Consider the following 12,912-nt stretch of genomic DNA (forward strand, 5'->3'; position numbering starts at 1 on the left):
TGTTTGTTTTCTTACATTTTTCTTAAAGTTTTCTTACATTTTCTTAGATTTTGGTTTCTTAAATTTCTTATATTATACTCTGCATGTCATTTGACGACTCACTTTCTTCCTGTTCAAGATGTCTTGTTTATTTTTCTACATCAGAACATGTGCTTGTCTTTTAAACTCTCGGCCCCTTCTGAACCACTTCTAATCTCTGCCAAAGAGGCCCGCTGGGAATGGAAACCTGATGGGGTTGTCTGCTGCCTAATCACAGGCTTCCCAGTGCCCTAAAGATAAGTGCAAGGCCTTTCTGGTCTGAGCCTGGCTCCCCAATCCATGTCAATTCTCTGTCACTTCTGCCTTAGCTCTCTAGAAACAGAGAACCAGCTGTTCTCCACTCAGCTCCAAGCCACTATGTGTTGAACCCTTACTTTTGCTCATGTTCTGCCTTCTGGTTGGAACACCTTACCCCATCTCAGATTAACCCTTACTCCTTCTTTAAGATTAGAGCATGCCCTCAGGTGCACCGCCTATCTCTCTGGAAATACACACTGCCCATCTGGTGCTGTCCTTTGCACCTGAGTTCTATTTACATGTGTACCGATTCTCCCACCAGATTGTGACCTCTGTGAGGGGAACACTTGGTTTCAGCCATCTACGTGCCTGCAGAGCACAGAGACAGTTCTATCCCACTCTTAAGCCATCCTTCGGAGGGGGTAGGCTCTACTTCCCATCTCCAAGGGATTGCCATGAAGCTGAGGCTAAAGTCAGTTGGTGGATAATGGGAATCAGCCCTAGGACTTTTGTTCAAACTATTGGAGAAGAAAAGTTCTCTTTTCAGCTGCACTTGTAAGGATAGAAAGCTGGTGAATCTTCAGCCTTCTGGCTACCCTTAGGAGTTTACTCATGTGAGAAGGGAAGTTAAGAGAAGGAAAGAATAAACACTGAGTCCAGAAAGCTTCATTTGAGCTCCTATATCCAACCATGCATACTCTGCTGGACTTTCCATTTCTTCAAGTCAGGGTGTTCACTGGCCAGGCAAAAAAAAAAAAAAAAAGAAAAAAAGAAGGGGGGTATGTGTGCATCATATCCTTGTGTAATCCCTCCTATATTGAATAGGCTATGTCCCATAGGATACTGCAAATATGACTCTATGTCATTTCCAAGGTTGAGCCAGAAAGAACCCTGTAGCTTCCACCTCACTCCCTCTTCGATTGCTCCCACAAGAGGATGCCAGCTGCCACACAGGGGGGACACTCAGCAGTCCTGTGGAAAAGCCCAAGTAGGGAAGAACTGAGACTTCACACAAATTGCCCACCACGTAAGAGAAATACTTTGGAAGCAGGTCCTTCAGCATCAATCAAGATTTCAGAAGACAGCAACCTCAGGAGACACCCTAAGCCAGCACCCACAACTAACCCCTTTCCAAGTGTGTGACACACAGAAACCGGGAGAGATAAAAAATAATTACTGTTGGCAGTTTTCAAGTTTTGGGATAATTTGTTATATAGCGAAAGACAACTAATTCACTTGCCAAATCTACTGCCCCAACAAAGAACCCCCACCCACCCCTCAAAGCTACTCAACCTTTAAATGGTACCAGCCTTTATCCAGTTTTTCAGGCTAAAACAAACAAACAAAAATACATGGGAGTCATTCTTGAACCCTCTCTTTTCCTCAAAACCCATATCCAGTCCAAGTATTAATCCTGTTTGTTTTGCCTCCAAACTATATCCTGAATCCCAACATCTCTCTCCATAGCCACCTCTGTCACCCCAACCCAGCCACCATAACCCCTCAACTTGACTGACATGATGGTTTCCCAACTGATCTCTTGGCTTCACTTCTATACCCATATAAAGGAGTCTTCTTGCAGACCAAAATTATCTTATTTAAATTCACAGCAGAGCTTAACATGCACCTGTTTGTTCCAGTGGCTTCTCAGCCTACTTTGAATAAAAACCCTATTCTCTACCTCAGTCCAAACTCATGCATGCTCTGACTCAGGCTCCCTTACCAAACCATCTCCTTTTGTCCTCTGCCATCGGCTGTGTCTTCCATCTGCCCCTCACACTGGCCAGGACTGCTGCAGATCAGGCCCTCTGCCTGGACTACTCCTCCAGATCTTCACATAGCTATCCCTCCTCCTTTCTCAGGTCTCCTGGAAGTCATTGTTCTTCTGCTTCAGTGGCCTCCCTCTCCTCTACCAGTAGTCTCTACTTACTATCTTGTCCACTTACATTATCTGCAACAAAATTATTTTTTTCACGTGTCTTCCCTGCCTCCACTACAACTGAAATAAGCTCCATGAGGGCAGGGCCTTGTTTCATTATTCCCTGCTATAGTCTTATTGTTCCGATGAGTGTATGGCTTATAGAGGCTGTTCAATAAATGTTGTCACCAAACAGCTGACTCATGTTCCACAGGGTAGACTTGGGACAATACTGAGCCAAATCATCTCAGAGGTCAGTAGCAGTTCCCAAATGATGTTTATACTTGTTCAACCTGACTTTGCTCTTCCCTTTGGTAAATACTCCCACAAAAGGGAGAAAACTTGCCTTCTCTTTGCAACTGGAGCTTTCCCATTATTGAGGCAAGGGGCCATATCTTAGCTAGGTGTTCTGGCTTCCTGAAAGCTATACAACCGGTGTGGATCTGGGCTGAGAATTTGAATTCCACTCTGCCAAACCTGAGAAGACATGAGATGGAGGAGAGGCAAAACAAAAGGGCTTGCAGAGTCTGATAACTAACAGAACTTATTACCACAAAACTGATGTAATTCCAAGGTCCTTGCATGCAACAGTTCCCTCCAAAGCTGTGGGAGGGGCACTAATGATAGCTTTACATGTCCAGGTGTTTCTGTAAAGGTTGCAAGAAGAAGATATTTGAACCATATCAGTTAAGACTGCCTTTTCATTCCCCTGCAATGTGCTTCCATCAGGCAATGTTGGTGAGCTGTGTGTATATAGCAACCTGGCTAAGAAGTTGGGTTAGAGTGACATTGAGCATGAGCATAGTGGGATATAGGTATAGGGTTTTTGGTTAATTTCATGTAGAGTAAAGCTACTGCCAGTTGTTCTAGCATGGTAATGGCATCCAGGGATATTCCAGTTCTCACTCTTACTGACTCACCTGGCATCACAACATGAAGGTATAAGGCCAGGGGTCATATCTCGAGAAGAATTTGTCCAGTCATGCTCAGCATCAGAAGAAAGTGAGGGAATGGCAGAGGTAGAAGCGAGCATGTGGGACGTTGTTCTAATGCCCAGACCTGTACCACGGGAAGTGAAGGGATTCATCCTCATTTTTACACCTCGCCAAAATGAAAGCTTTCTTCTGCACAAAGAATTTTTCCATTCTCTCTATAGAAAAATCATTGCACATAAAGAAGCAAACAGAGTATGAAACCAAAACAGGCAGAGAAAGTATTTAAGTAAAAAAAAAGTATTTAAGAGGTGTGCCAGCAATGAATTAATACAACATTGTTATCTTTCTAATATTTGTGAAAATCATTCTTATTCATTATGAATTCCTTTATTCATTTTAAATCAATATCCATTTTTGTACCTAAATTTGTGCTTTTTTTTTTTTTCCTTAAAGAGAATCCCTACACGGTACAAGCCTCCCCACAGAGCTCATAGCCACCCCTGATGACCAGCTTGGCCCTGGACTTGAGTCAGGAGGCAGTAGGGGCAGCTGAAGCTTGGGAGGGATCCAGGGTGGGTGTCCTGGGCCTGGACAGGGAAGTCTGTTCTGGCTGAGAAGAGCGGAGCCCTGGTTTGCACTGATGGGAACAGCTGCTGTCGCCTCCTCCAGCACTGAAATCCCCATCCCTCCAGCCTTCTTTTTGGGCTGAAGGCCAAATGCTTTCCTGTGTTTTCTCTGTTCATCAGCTCTCTATAATCATGATGGTGAGAGCCACCCACTCAATAAAACAAAGCAAACAAACTCCCACAAAACCACAAACAGCTCGGAGCGCACAGGCCCAGATTTTATTTCCTAATTAACCAGTCATTCTCAGCCAATCGGACGATTGCTTGTCATCCCATTCGGATTTGTGGGCAAACAAATCATCCCAGGGTCTCGAGCTATCGCTCCTGGGGCGGGAGGAGGGAGAGTTAGGGAGGGGCCTCATTACTCTGCACAGAGGCTTCCTAAGTCCCTCCTCCTTACCCCTCTCTGCCTGCCTGCACAGAGTTAATAGGCTTGCCAGGCTTTCTGTTTCCAGACTGCTAGGGACAAGGTCATGGACCCAGACCCCAGGAAGCCTCTTTCCTCTGACGCTCCACAGTTCTGCCCTTTCCTCTCGCTGTATTTGTCAGTACCCAGGCTCTAAGGGGGGTGGGGGGTGAACCCACGATGAGGGCTATTTATGCAGGGAACATGAGGGCAGCCTCTTCATGGCTCCTCTTCTGGAGCCTCTTTCCAGCACTCTGGATAAGGAAGCACAGGGTCCCCAGGGAGAGAGAGAGAAAGGAGTCCCGCCTTCCTGGAAGGCCGGAGGCACAGGGATGTTCCCAAACACTTCTTTGCCTCCCTCCTCACCACTACCCTCTGCATATCACGGACTCGGCCTCCTCCGTGGGCCAGCCACTCTGTATCCCTGGCCTCTGCCTTCTCATCTGTGAAAGGTAGAGGTGGTATTTTAAAGTCTCATAAGGTTGGGTCTTGCACCAAAACCGGCCAGCAGATGTGTTTTGAGGGCTCTTCGTACTGCTTTGTCTTGTTTTGTATTTGCATTAGTTGCCAAAACTTTATAAATAGGAGGTGATCATTTTTTTCTAAAGATTTTATTTATTTACTTGACAGAGAGAGACAGCAAGAGAGGGAACACAAGCAGGGCTACGGGGAGGGAGCCCGATGTGGAGCACGATCCCAGGACCCTGGGATCATGACCAGAGCTGAAAGCAGACCCTTAACGACTGAGCCACCCAGGTGCCCCAGGAGGTAATCATTTTTTACAACATAGATATCAGGCTTGGCTCAAAACACTGGATTTACTGGGCCCACATTCCCTCCTGGCAACAACTAGCTGAAAACGAAGAGCCACTTCTGAGAGGTGCGACCAGTTTCCCCCACCCCATGCTTTCCTACCGGATTCCACCCAACCCACATCACTCATGAACGTTATCTGGGTGACCCTTGAAGGCATATAAGTTTGATAGTCTGCAGTTTTCATTCTGCATCTCTTCTGAAGAGTCACAATGCATTTTACAGGTGTTTATTGACCGCCCCCCTTCATGTTCCCGGTCCCATACTAAGCACCGAGGAATGTGTAGGGTGAAATTCGGCTTTGCCTGGGAGAACCTAAAGTTTAGTTCCAGAAGCATGGGACTGGTTAAATAAGAGTTCATGCCGATGAAAGAAGCCATTCTCGCTGCTATAGGGGAACCCAAAACCAGTTTATTTTATTTTATTTTATTTTATTTTATTTTATTTTAAGATTTTATTTATTTATTTGACAGAGAGAGATCACAGTAGACAGAGAGGCAGGCAGAGAGAGAGGGAAGCAGGCTCCCTGCTGAGCAGAGAGCCCGATGTGGGACTCGATCCCAGGACTCCGAGATCATGACCCGAGCCGAAGGCAGCGGCTTAACCCACTGAGCCACCCAGACGCCCCCCAAGACCAGTTTAAATTCTCTCTGTTTATCTTTGTGTATCCATATAGCTAACATATATGGGGCCCCAGAGAGTTTGCAGGACACTTCCTATTAGATCTCTGAGACCTTACCACAACCTAGAGAGGTAGGTATTACTTCCAGATGCTCACAGGTGCTGCTACCGTCTGAATGTTTGTGTCCTCCCCAAATTCATACATTGCAAGCTTAAGACTCCAGATGATGGTATTAGGAGGTGGGACCTTTGGGAGGTGATTAGGTCAAGAGAGTAGAGCCCTCCTAGATGGGATTGCTGTCCTTCTAAAAGGGGCCCTGCAGAACTAGCTCAACCCTTCCAGAACATGAGGTTACAAAAGAGGTCTGCAACCCAAAAAAGAGCTTTCACCAGAACTCAATCATGCTTGGGACTCTGATCTTGAACTTTCAGTTTCCAAAACTGTGAGAAATAAATTTCTGTTGTATGTAAGTTACTCAGTCTCTGGTGTTTTATTAGAGCAGCCTCAACAGACTAAGACAGATACCAAGTGACATGCCATAAACCTCTACAGGTTGTGTTTCTCATACTCAGCACAGAGATCCCCAGACATAATTTTAAGACTTGGCACCTGCCATTCTGAGGAGCTGGAGTGTTGTACCCTCCTCACTCTGTGCCCTGGTCATTGGTCTTTGTGCTCTAGGAAATATTCCTAGTTCAAAGCGTAAAAAGATATTGGAGAGGCGTCTCAGCCAAAGGTAGAACCAAGACCCCCCTAGTTTTCTCTACATGTCACTGGCCTCTTAACTCCCCATCCCCCTCCCCCCAAATCTGCTTGTATTACCAACCAGCACTGCAAAGGGTAACAGCCAACCCCAGACTGCCTGACTTCCTGTGGCCCAACGAGCATCCAACCCGGCCAGCCCTCCTTGACTATATGGAGGGCAAGTTGTATTCCATTTCCATTTTCAAATGACCAGAGAATAAGTATCTAAGGTCATTTGGAATGATAGACTTCTAGTTCTAGAGAAACCATCAATGTGATCCCCACAAACTAAAAGATGTGGGGATTGGGGTCTATAGACCTAATGTCCCTCTCCCTTAGAGAACATGATTCTAAATTCTCTTTCTAGGATTCACACTAAGGGTCAGAAGCCTGTTCCATGCTTGGCCAGTGACTGTCACCAAGGTGGGCACGAGTGGTGATGGTGATGGATGACCTCTTGACAGCCTTCCAAGGACACTGTGAGCTGGGCTCCCATTGTTGCATGTACATATGATACTCCTCTTCTAACAAGCTTTTCCCTGGTTGAAAGTAATATGTCTCCTGTGATTTAGGTGACAGGCTGTTGGAATTGTTTCTTTTGGCTTTGGCATAAAGAGGAAATGTGACTCTAACATGATCTGGAGTGGAGGGAACACATCAGATCTGAAGACTAGGATTTTTCCATCTGGGCAGGACTCCGGAGACAGACTCCAGTAGGGACCTGAGGTTACCCAGCTGGTGAACGATATGCTTAAGATACAGAGGTCGGTCTTTGGGCTCCAAATCAGGTATCATTTTTCTCCTTTAAACTGTCCTATTCTTCACTTCTGTCTGCATGTTCCCCTGCCTCCACTTAGGTGCCCAGGACCTATGTGATTAATACATTCCCCTCACCCAACTAAGCTGCCTTCATCAGCGTCCTACATGACACACCTTTTCTTTCCCATTGCCTCACGCAAAATGTTCTGCTCTACCTGAGGGACACATACTGACTCACCCCCTGGTGCTAATGGCTAAAGGTTACCACATAACTTTTACTAATACAGAGAGTCACATTCTTTCAAATTCTTTCTCATCCTTCCCACATGGAATAGACCTAGAACTGGCCAGACTTGGACATCCAAAGAGATAGACTGAGCTAAGTAAGGTAAGGCAGGAGGTTTCACTGAGCCAAAAAATGGAGGGGACAACAGAGAATGCTAAGATCAGTGGGGGCACAGAGAGAGCACTCCCATGCAGTGTATGACCCCTGGCAGGTGTTCAGTTGCACTCTTGCTGGATGAGTAAACGACTAACTGAATGGAGACCTAAGGTGAGAACATCGGGAAGAATGTTGGGAAGGGCCAAATCCATGAATGGTACAGAAGAGCAGGGAGGATGGGACAAAGAGAGTCATAGGCTCAGTGAGAGTCATCAGGCTCAGTGGTCCAAAGATAATGCTGTGACCCTACCACTATGTCCCCTTCCTCTGGGAACAGACCTTGGTTTTCCCCTTTCCACCCTGCATGCAGTCTGGGTAGGACTGCCAACCAAGATGATCCTGCCAATGACTGGCCCATCACCCCAACCAGGCCAATTAGTCCTTCTATCCGATGAGAACTTGAGCCTTGAGCAGAGTGACACAGGGACAGAAAATGCTGGTTGCTGATTCATCCTACCAGTGATGACTTGAACAGACTGCCCATCATTTTCTGTTGCTTTGTCCACCAGCACTGGCCTGGTTCTGTCTCCTCGAAGCTTTATATTCTTCCTGTGAGCCACCTCCTATCCTTGTAATGAATTTCTTTTTTAAAATTTAGATTAGCCAGAGTGATTTCTGTCACTGGCAACCAGATAATCCTAAATAATACATGACCAGGGGTCAAGAAGTTGAAAGTGACAGAGTCTTCATTTCTGAGATATCTCCCTAGAAATTATGGTTTGCTGTATGTCCACTGATAGTCTGATGTATAAGAGAATCTGCTGGGTTTCTGATACCAGGAGAAATTACACCAGTAAGTCCCTCCCTGGGAATTGCTAATAAATAGTGAGTCAGTAGGGCTGGGGCAGTCATTGAGAGCTCTCTTCTGGGCATTTGCCTCTCCAGTCTCAAAGCTTCAAGCTCACCTCAGACCCACTGGGCTGGAACATTCCTAAAAGGGGGCCTGGGATACTCAGAGGACAACACTGATGTGACATAGATGCCTTCAGTACAATGAGCACAATGAGAGATTTTCCTTCTGTTTCCACCAAAGACTGACAGCCCAGCCAGTGGCCCATGTAGGATGGTATAAGAAGCTACCTGACAGGTTTCCTCAGGAAATTCTCTCTCTGGCTTTCTCTTCATCAGATAAAATCCTCCCACACCTTTGTCAGACAGTGTTTTTAAAGAGCACGGCTGCTGCATTGTCCCACTGCGAGTAGCTCTGAAGTCTCATTTGAGAGAAAGACCAAGACAGAGAAAGAGGGAAGGAGACAGGGGAGGAGAATGGGAAGGGGCAGGTGACAGGGGAGAGTGAGACTCTGAGCATCACATCAGGTCTCCTGTGATGATGGACTGGACAGGAAGGGGACTGGAAAGTGATTCATTTGGACAGGGAAGAGCAGCCAGTTCAACTAATGAGCTGAAATCATTAGCAGGGCGGGAGAGTCGTGAGGTTTATTCCCTTGGTTTTCTGGCTCCTAAGACCAGAGTTGTGTTCCAGCCACTCACACAGGTTACCTAGGGAAAGTTAGCAGCTCCACTCCCGGACCCAGGACAGATGTGGGGGGTGAGGGGCAACTCCAGCACTGGACCTCACGTTCTTCCCTCACCCCAAATGACCTCTTTATTCCTGGCCCCACGTGTCTTTCTCTCAGTGAGCTGCCTCATCTCGTGTCATCTCTGCTCCCCACCATTCCCACCAACACCACCACCTTGTCTCCCCTTTGTCTTCTGTCCCCTCATGCCTTCTACTTTTTTCTTTCTGTGGCTCTTTGACTTGGATTCCACTCTCTACCAATTTCTGTTTCTACGGCTCAAGTTCAAAGTCCTCAAAGGGGAGGATATGATAGATTTAGCCAATGGTCACAAGTCTAGGAAGCTCTGGCTGGTAGAACTTGCACACTGAAGTTTTCTATGGTTCCCAGGCTGGCCTGCCTGGGAACTTGCTCTCTCTGGCTGATCCAACAACTATAGCCAGGGTAGCCGTGTCATGTAGCATAGAGCAGGTCAGCTTAGTGGGAAAAAAACCCAGAAGGAGGTGAGGTGGGCCGTCAGGGCTATATCAGTGTGTTCCCCCTGTCAGTCACTGTCACAGAGACTCCCACCCAGTGGGCATCTCTCAGTGACACCATAAGGGCCATACCATTAGAACAGCAACCACTGACCAGTTAACAAAGGAAGTCAACATGGAAAAACAACCAATCATCTGAGACGTCAGTCAGTGGGACCAGTAACAGACCACAAGAGGCAGTCAGTCAAAGTCCCTCCTTTTGATCAAGGGGGCATTTAAATCAGAGATAGATAAGAGGGATAGCCAAGGCTGGAGCATCTGCTCTAAGCAGGCAGGTGATGGAAAACTATCCTCTCTGGTCTCTGGGTCCTTGCCTCTACAATGGGATAATAGCAGTGCTGGCCACACGGGCTTGCAGGAAGAGGATGTGGGATCAGCAGGTACCTGTGGCCTGCTCAGCGTCTGGCCCACAACAAAGACTCCATGTGATTGGACTTTTTAAAGAAATTTTCATTCACATTAAAATACTTTTTTGTAGTGAAAAGAAGGCTATATGCATCCCAGTGTTCACAGCAGCAATGGCCACAATAGCGAAGAGCCGTGGAAAGAGCTGAGATGCCCTTCACCAGATGAATGGATAAAGGAGATATGGTCCATATACACAATGAACTATAGCTCAGCCATCAGAAATGATGAATACCCAACTTTTGCACTGGCATGGATGGGACTGGAGGAGATTATACTGAGTAAAATAAGTCAAGCACAGAAAATTATCATGTGGTTTCACTTACTTGTGGAATGTGAGGAATAGCATGGAGGACATTCGGAGAAGGAAGGGAAAAATGAAGGGGGAGAATCAGAAGGGGAGATGATCCATGAGAGACTGTGGACCCTGAGAAAAAAACTGAGCGTTTGGGGGGCGGCATGGGTTGGTGTGGTGATGGGTATTAAGGAGGGCATATATATATAAGGGCATATAAGGAGGGTGTTATACATAAACAATGAATCGTGGAACAATAAATAAATAAAATAATTTTTATTTAAAATTTAAGATTTTATTAAAATGGTGATTAATACTATCAGCCAGACCCATGTCCCAGAAGAACAGATCTGAGCAGAGTGGAAGGCAACTCAGAAAGAGACTCTGCTGAGAACACAAACCTCAGTCTGCCTTCCCTTTGTGCAGACCAACAAACCCCCCTGTGGGGCATGTGAAGAAGGTCATAACAAGAGTCACATTGAGAATTATCAATCCTCTCTTTTCAGCTGTTGCAACATAACGTTCTTCCTACCGAGTTGCCTGAAGCCAAGTTGGCTGACCTCTGGGGTAGGACGTTTCCACTGCAGTGACAATGGCATTCTCCTGGAAAAGGAGCAGCCTCAAGCTACAGGAATGGGACCAGGGTTCCCTCCCACTGGGCTACATTGCGTTTTTGTCCTGACCAGATGACAGCCAATGACAGGTGCTGGGAAGGAGGAATGATGGGTGGGCAACAGAAATACTGGCTGCAAAACTAGCAACTCCTGGTGGTGGAGGAGCTTTCCAGAACCCATGTTAGCATTGCAGGCATGGGGGATGGTCAGTCTGCCCCCTTCCCAACAGCATCAGAAGCTGTTAGAAGAGGGGAGCTCAGATTCTTTACTGCTAGTCCTGACCCTCTACAAAGTAAACCGTCTTCCTTAAGATGGTCTCACTATGAAGCCTTGTTCCTTTCTTTTCTCTCTCCTCTTTCTTTCGGTTAGTCTTTACTCCTCTTTCTCTGTTCCTTCATGTCTTCTAATTTTCAACCAAGTTGACTGGTCTATACTCCCAAAAGAAGCGTAGAAGCCGAGAGCAGAACCTCTTTGTGCATAAGGGCAGTCTGAGGTCCAGAGAGAGGTAGCACCTTGCCAAGGTTACAGTAAGTAGTGACAAAGCTGGAGAAAACAGAGGTCTCCAGGTAAGGCTCTGATCTCAGATTCTCCCCCTAGCAGGGGAGTACCTCATTTAGGTTCTACCTAACACCATTTCTGTCCAGTGCTAATAGGGATGAAGTCCAAGGGAAGAAGTCTGTAGTCAATTATGAGTAGCCATGGGGTTGAACAAGGATAAACATACTTGCTTGATACAGGACTTCTCAGAGCCTTTGATATATTATGGTAGATAGGAAATTGGGTTGGTGGGAGGTTGGAAAGTATGTTGGGATATACGATATTTTCCAAACTTATTTGATCTTTAATTTTTCCATGACCATCTTGTATACAAATATCCAGCTGAACACATTGGAAAACAGAGTACAATGTGATGCTGCTTCATGACCCATCCCCAAGAATGGATACCCCTTTCAAAGTGTCCACCCAGGGGAGAAGCAGCTCCTTCTATACCAGGAGACCAGGCTGTGTTTCTAGAAACATGAGCCTTTAAAAGTGAAGCTGCAGCATAAAACAAAATCAAACATTAAAAAAAAAAAAAAGTATTTTCTTTCACCTTCTTTTAGTTCTGGAGCTCTGCATTTAATGAAATATTTAATGAAATATCAGGATGGAAGAGGCAGAGAGAGGAAAGTTTGCCCTGCTCCTGAGACTAGGCCATACTTCAGCCCACAGCAAATTAAATCAGAGGTCCCTTAAACTGAAGTCCTGGGATGAGAAGCAGAGAGCAAGCTAACGGGTTGTGGGCTGAGCCCTGGCCAACTGTGGTAATAAAACACAGTGCCTGGACACGGAGGCTTTGGAACAAAAATACCTTGTAGCTATTATTTTCATGAGTCTCTCTGCCCATCCACACACCCCCTCTCCCATTCTTTTAATCTGGAGCTACTGAGAATCAGTATTTTTCTCACCTTTGTAATATGAGAAACAAGTTAATTAAAATCAATCCCAACTCCAGTCTCAGAGCGTCCCTGCTTTGGCTGCAGATCTATCAACAGTGTGTTTTGATAACACTGCACGAAGGTGGTTATTCAGAGACACTGATAATTGCATTAATTTAGGAAGCATTAGCTAAGCCCTATGATTAATTACACAGGCAGCAGACAGAGTTGTAACCCACCGGATTGCTGGATGAATAAGACAGAAACGTCAGTTCCTTTTTATCCAGATCCAGACACCCAGAATACTCAAATAACCAACCTGTTTTCACCACTCACAGATGTTTATAAAGTTGACCCGGAGACACACTGAGGCCTTCAAGGTCTTTTGAATCCCCAAAGAGAGATTAGAGGACTATTTGAATAATGTTCATTTTAAGTGAAATTTATTGGACTCTATTTTTTTGAAAGCTGGTCATTTTTGAGGGATATTTGTGACATATCTCATAGAATCAGAATTTCTAGTTAATTAGTTTTCATCCTATTTCTTCATTCATTAACCAATCTGAGATGAATAGAAATTAGAAAG

This window comes from Mustela lutreola, chromosome 16, assembly GCF_030435805.1.
Source record: "Mustela lutreola isolate mMusLut2 chromosome 16, mMusLut2.pri, whole genome shotgun sequence".
In the NCBI taxonomy this organism is placed as follows: Eukaryota; Metazoa; Chordata; class Mammalia; order Carnivora; family Mustelidae; genus Mustela; species Mustela lutreola.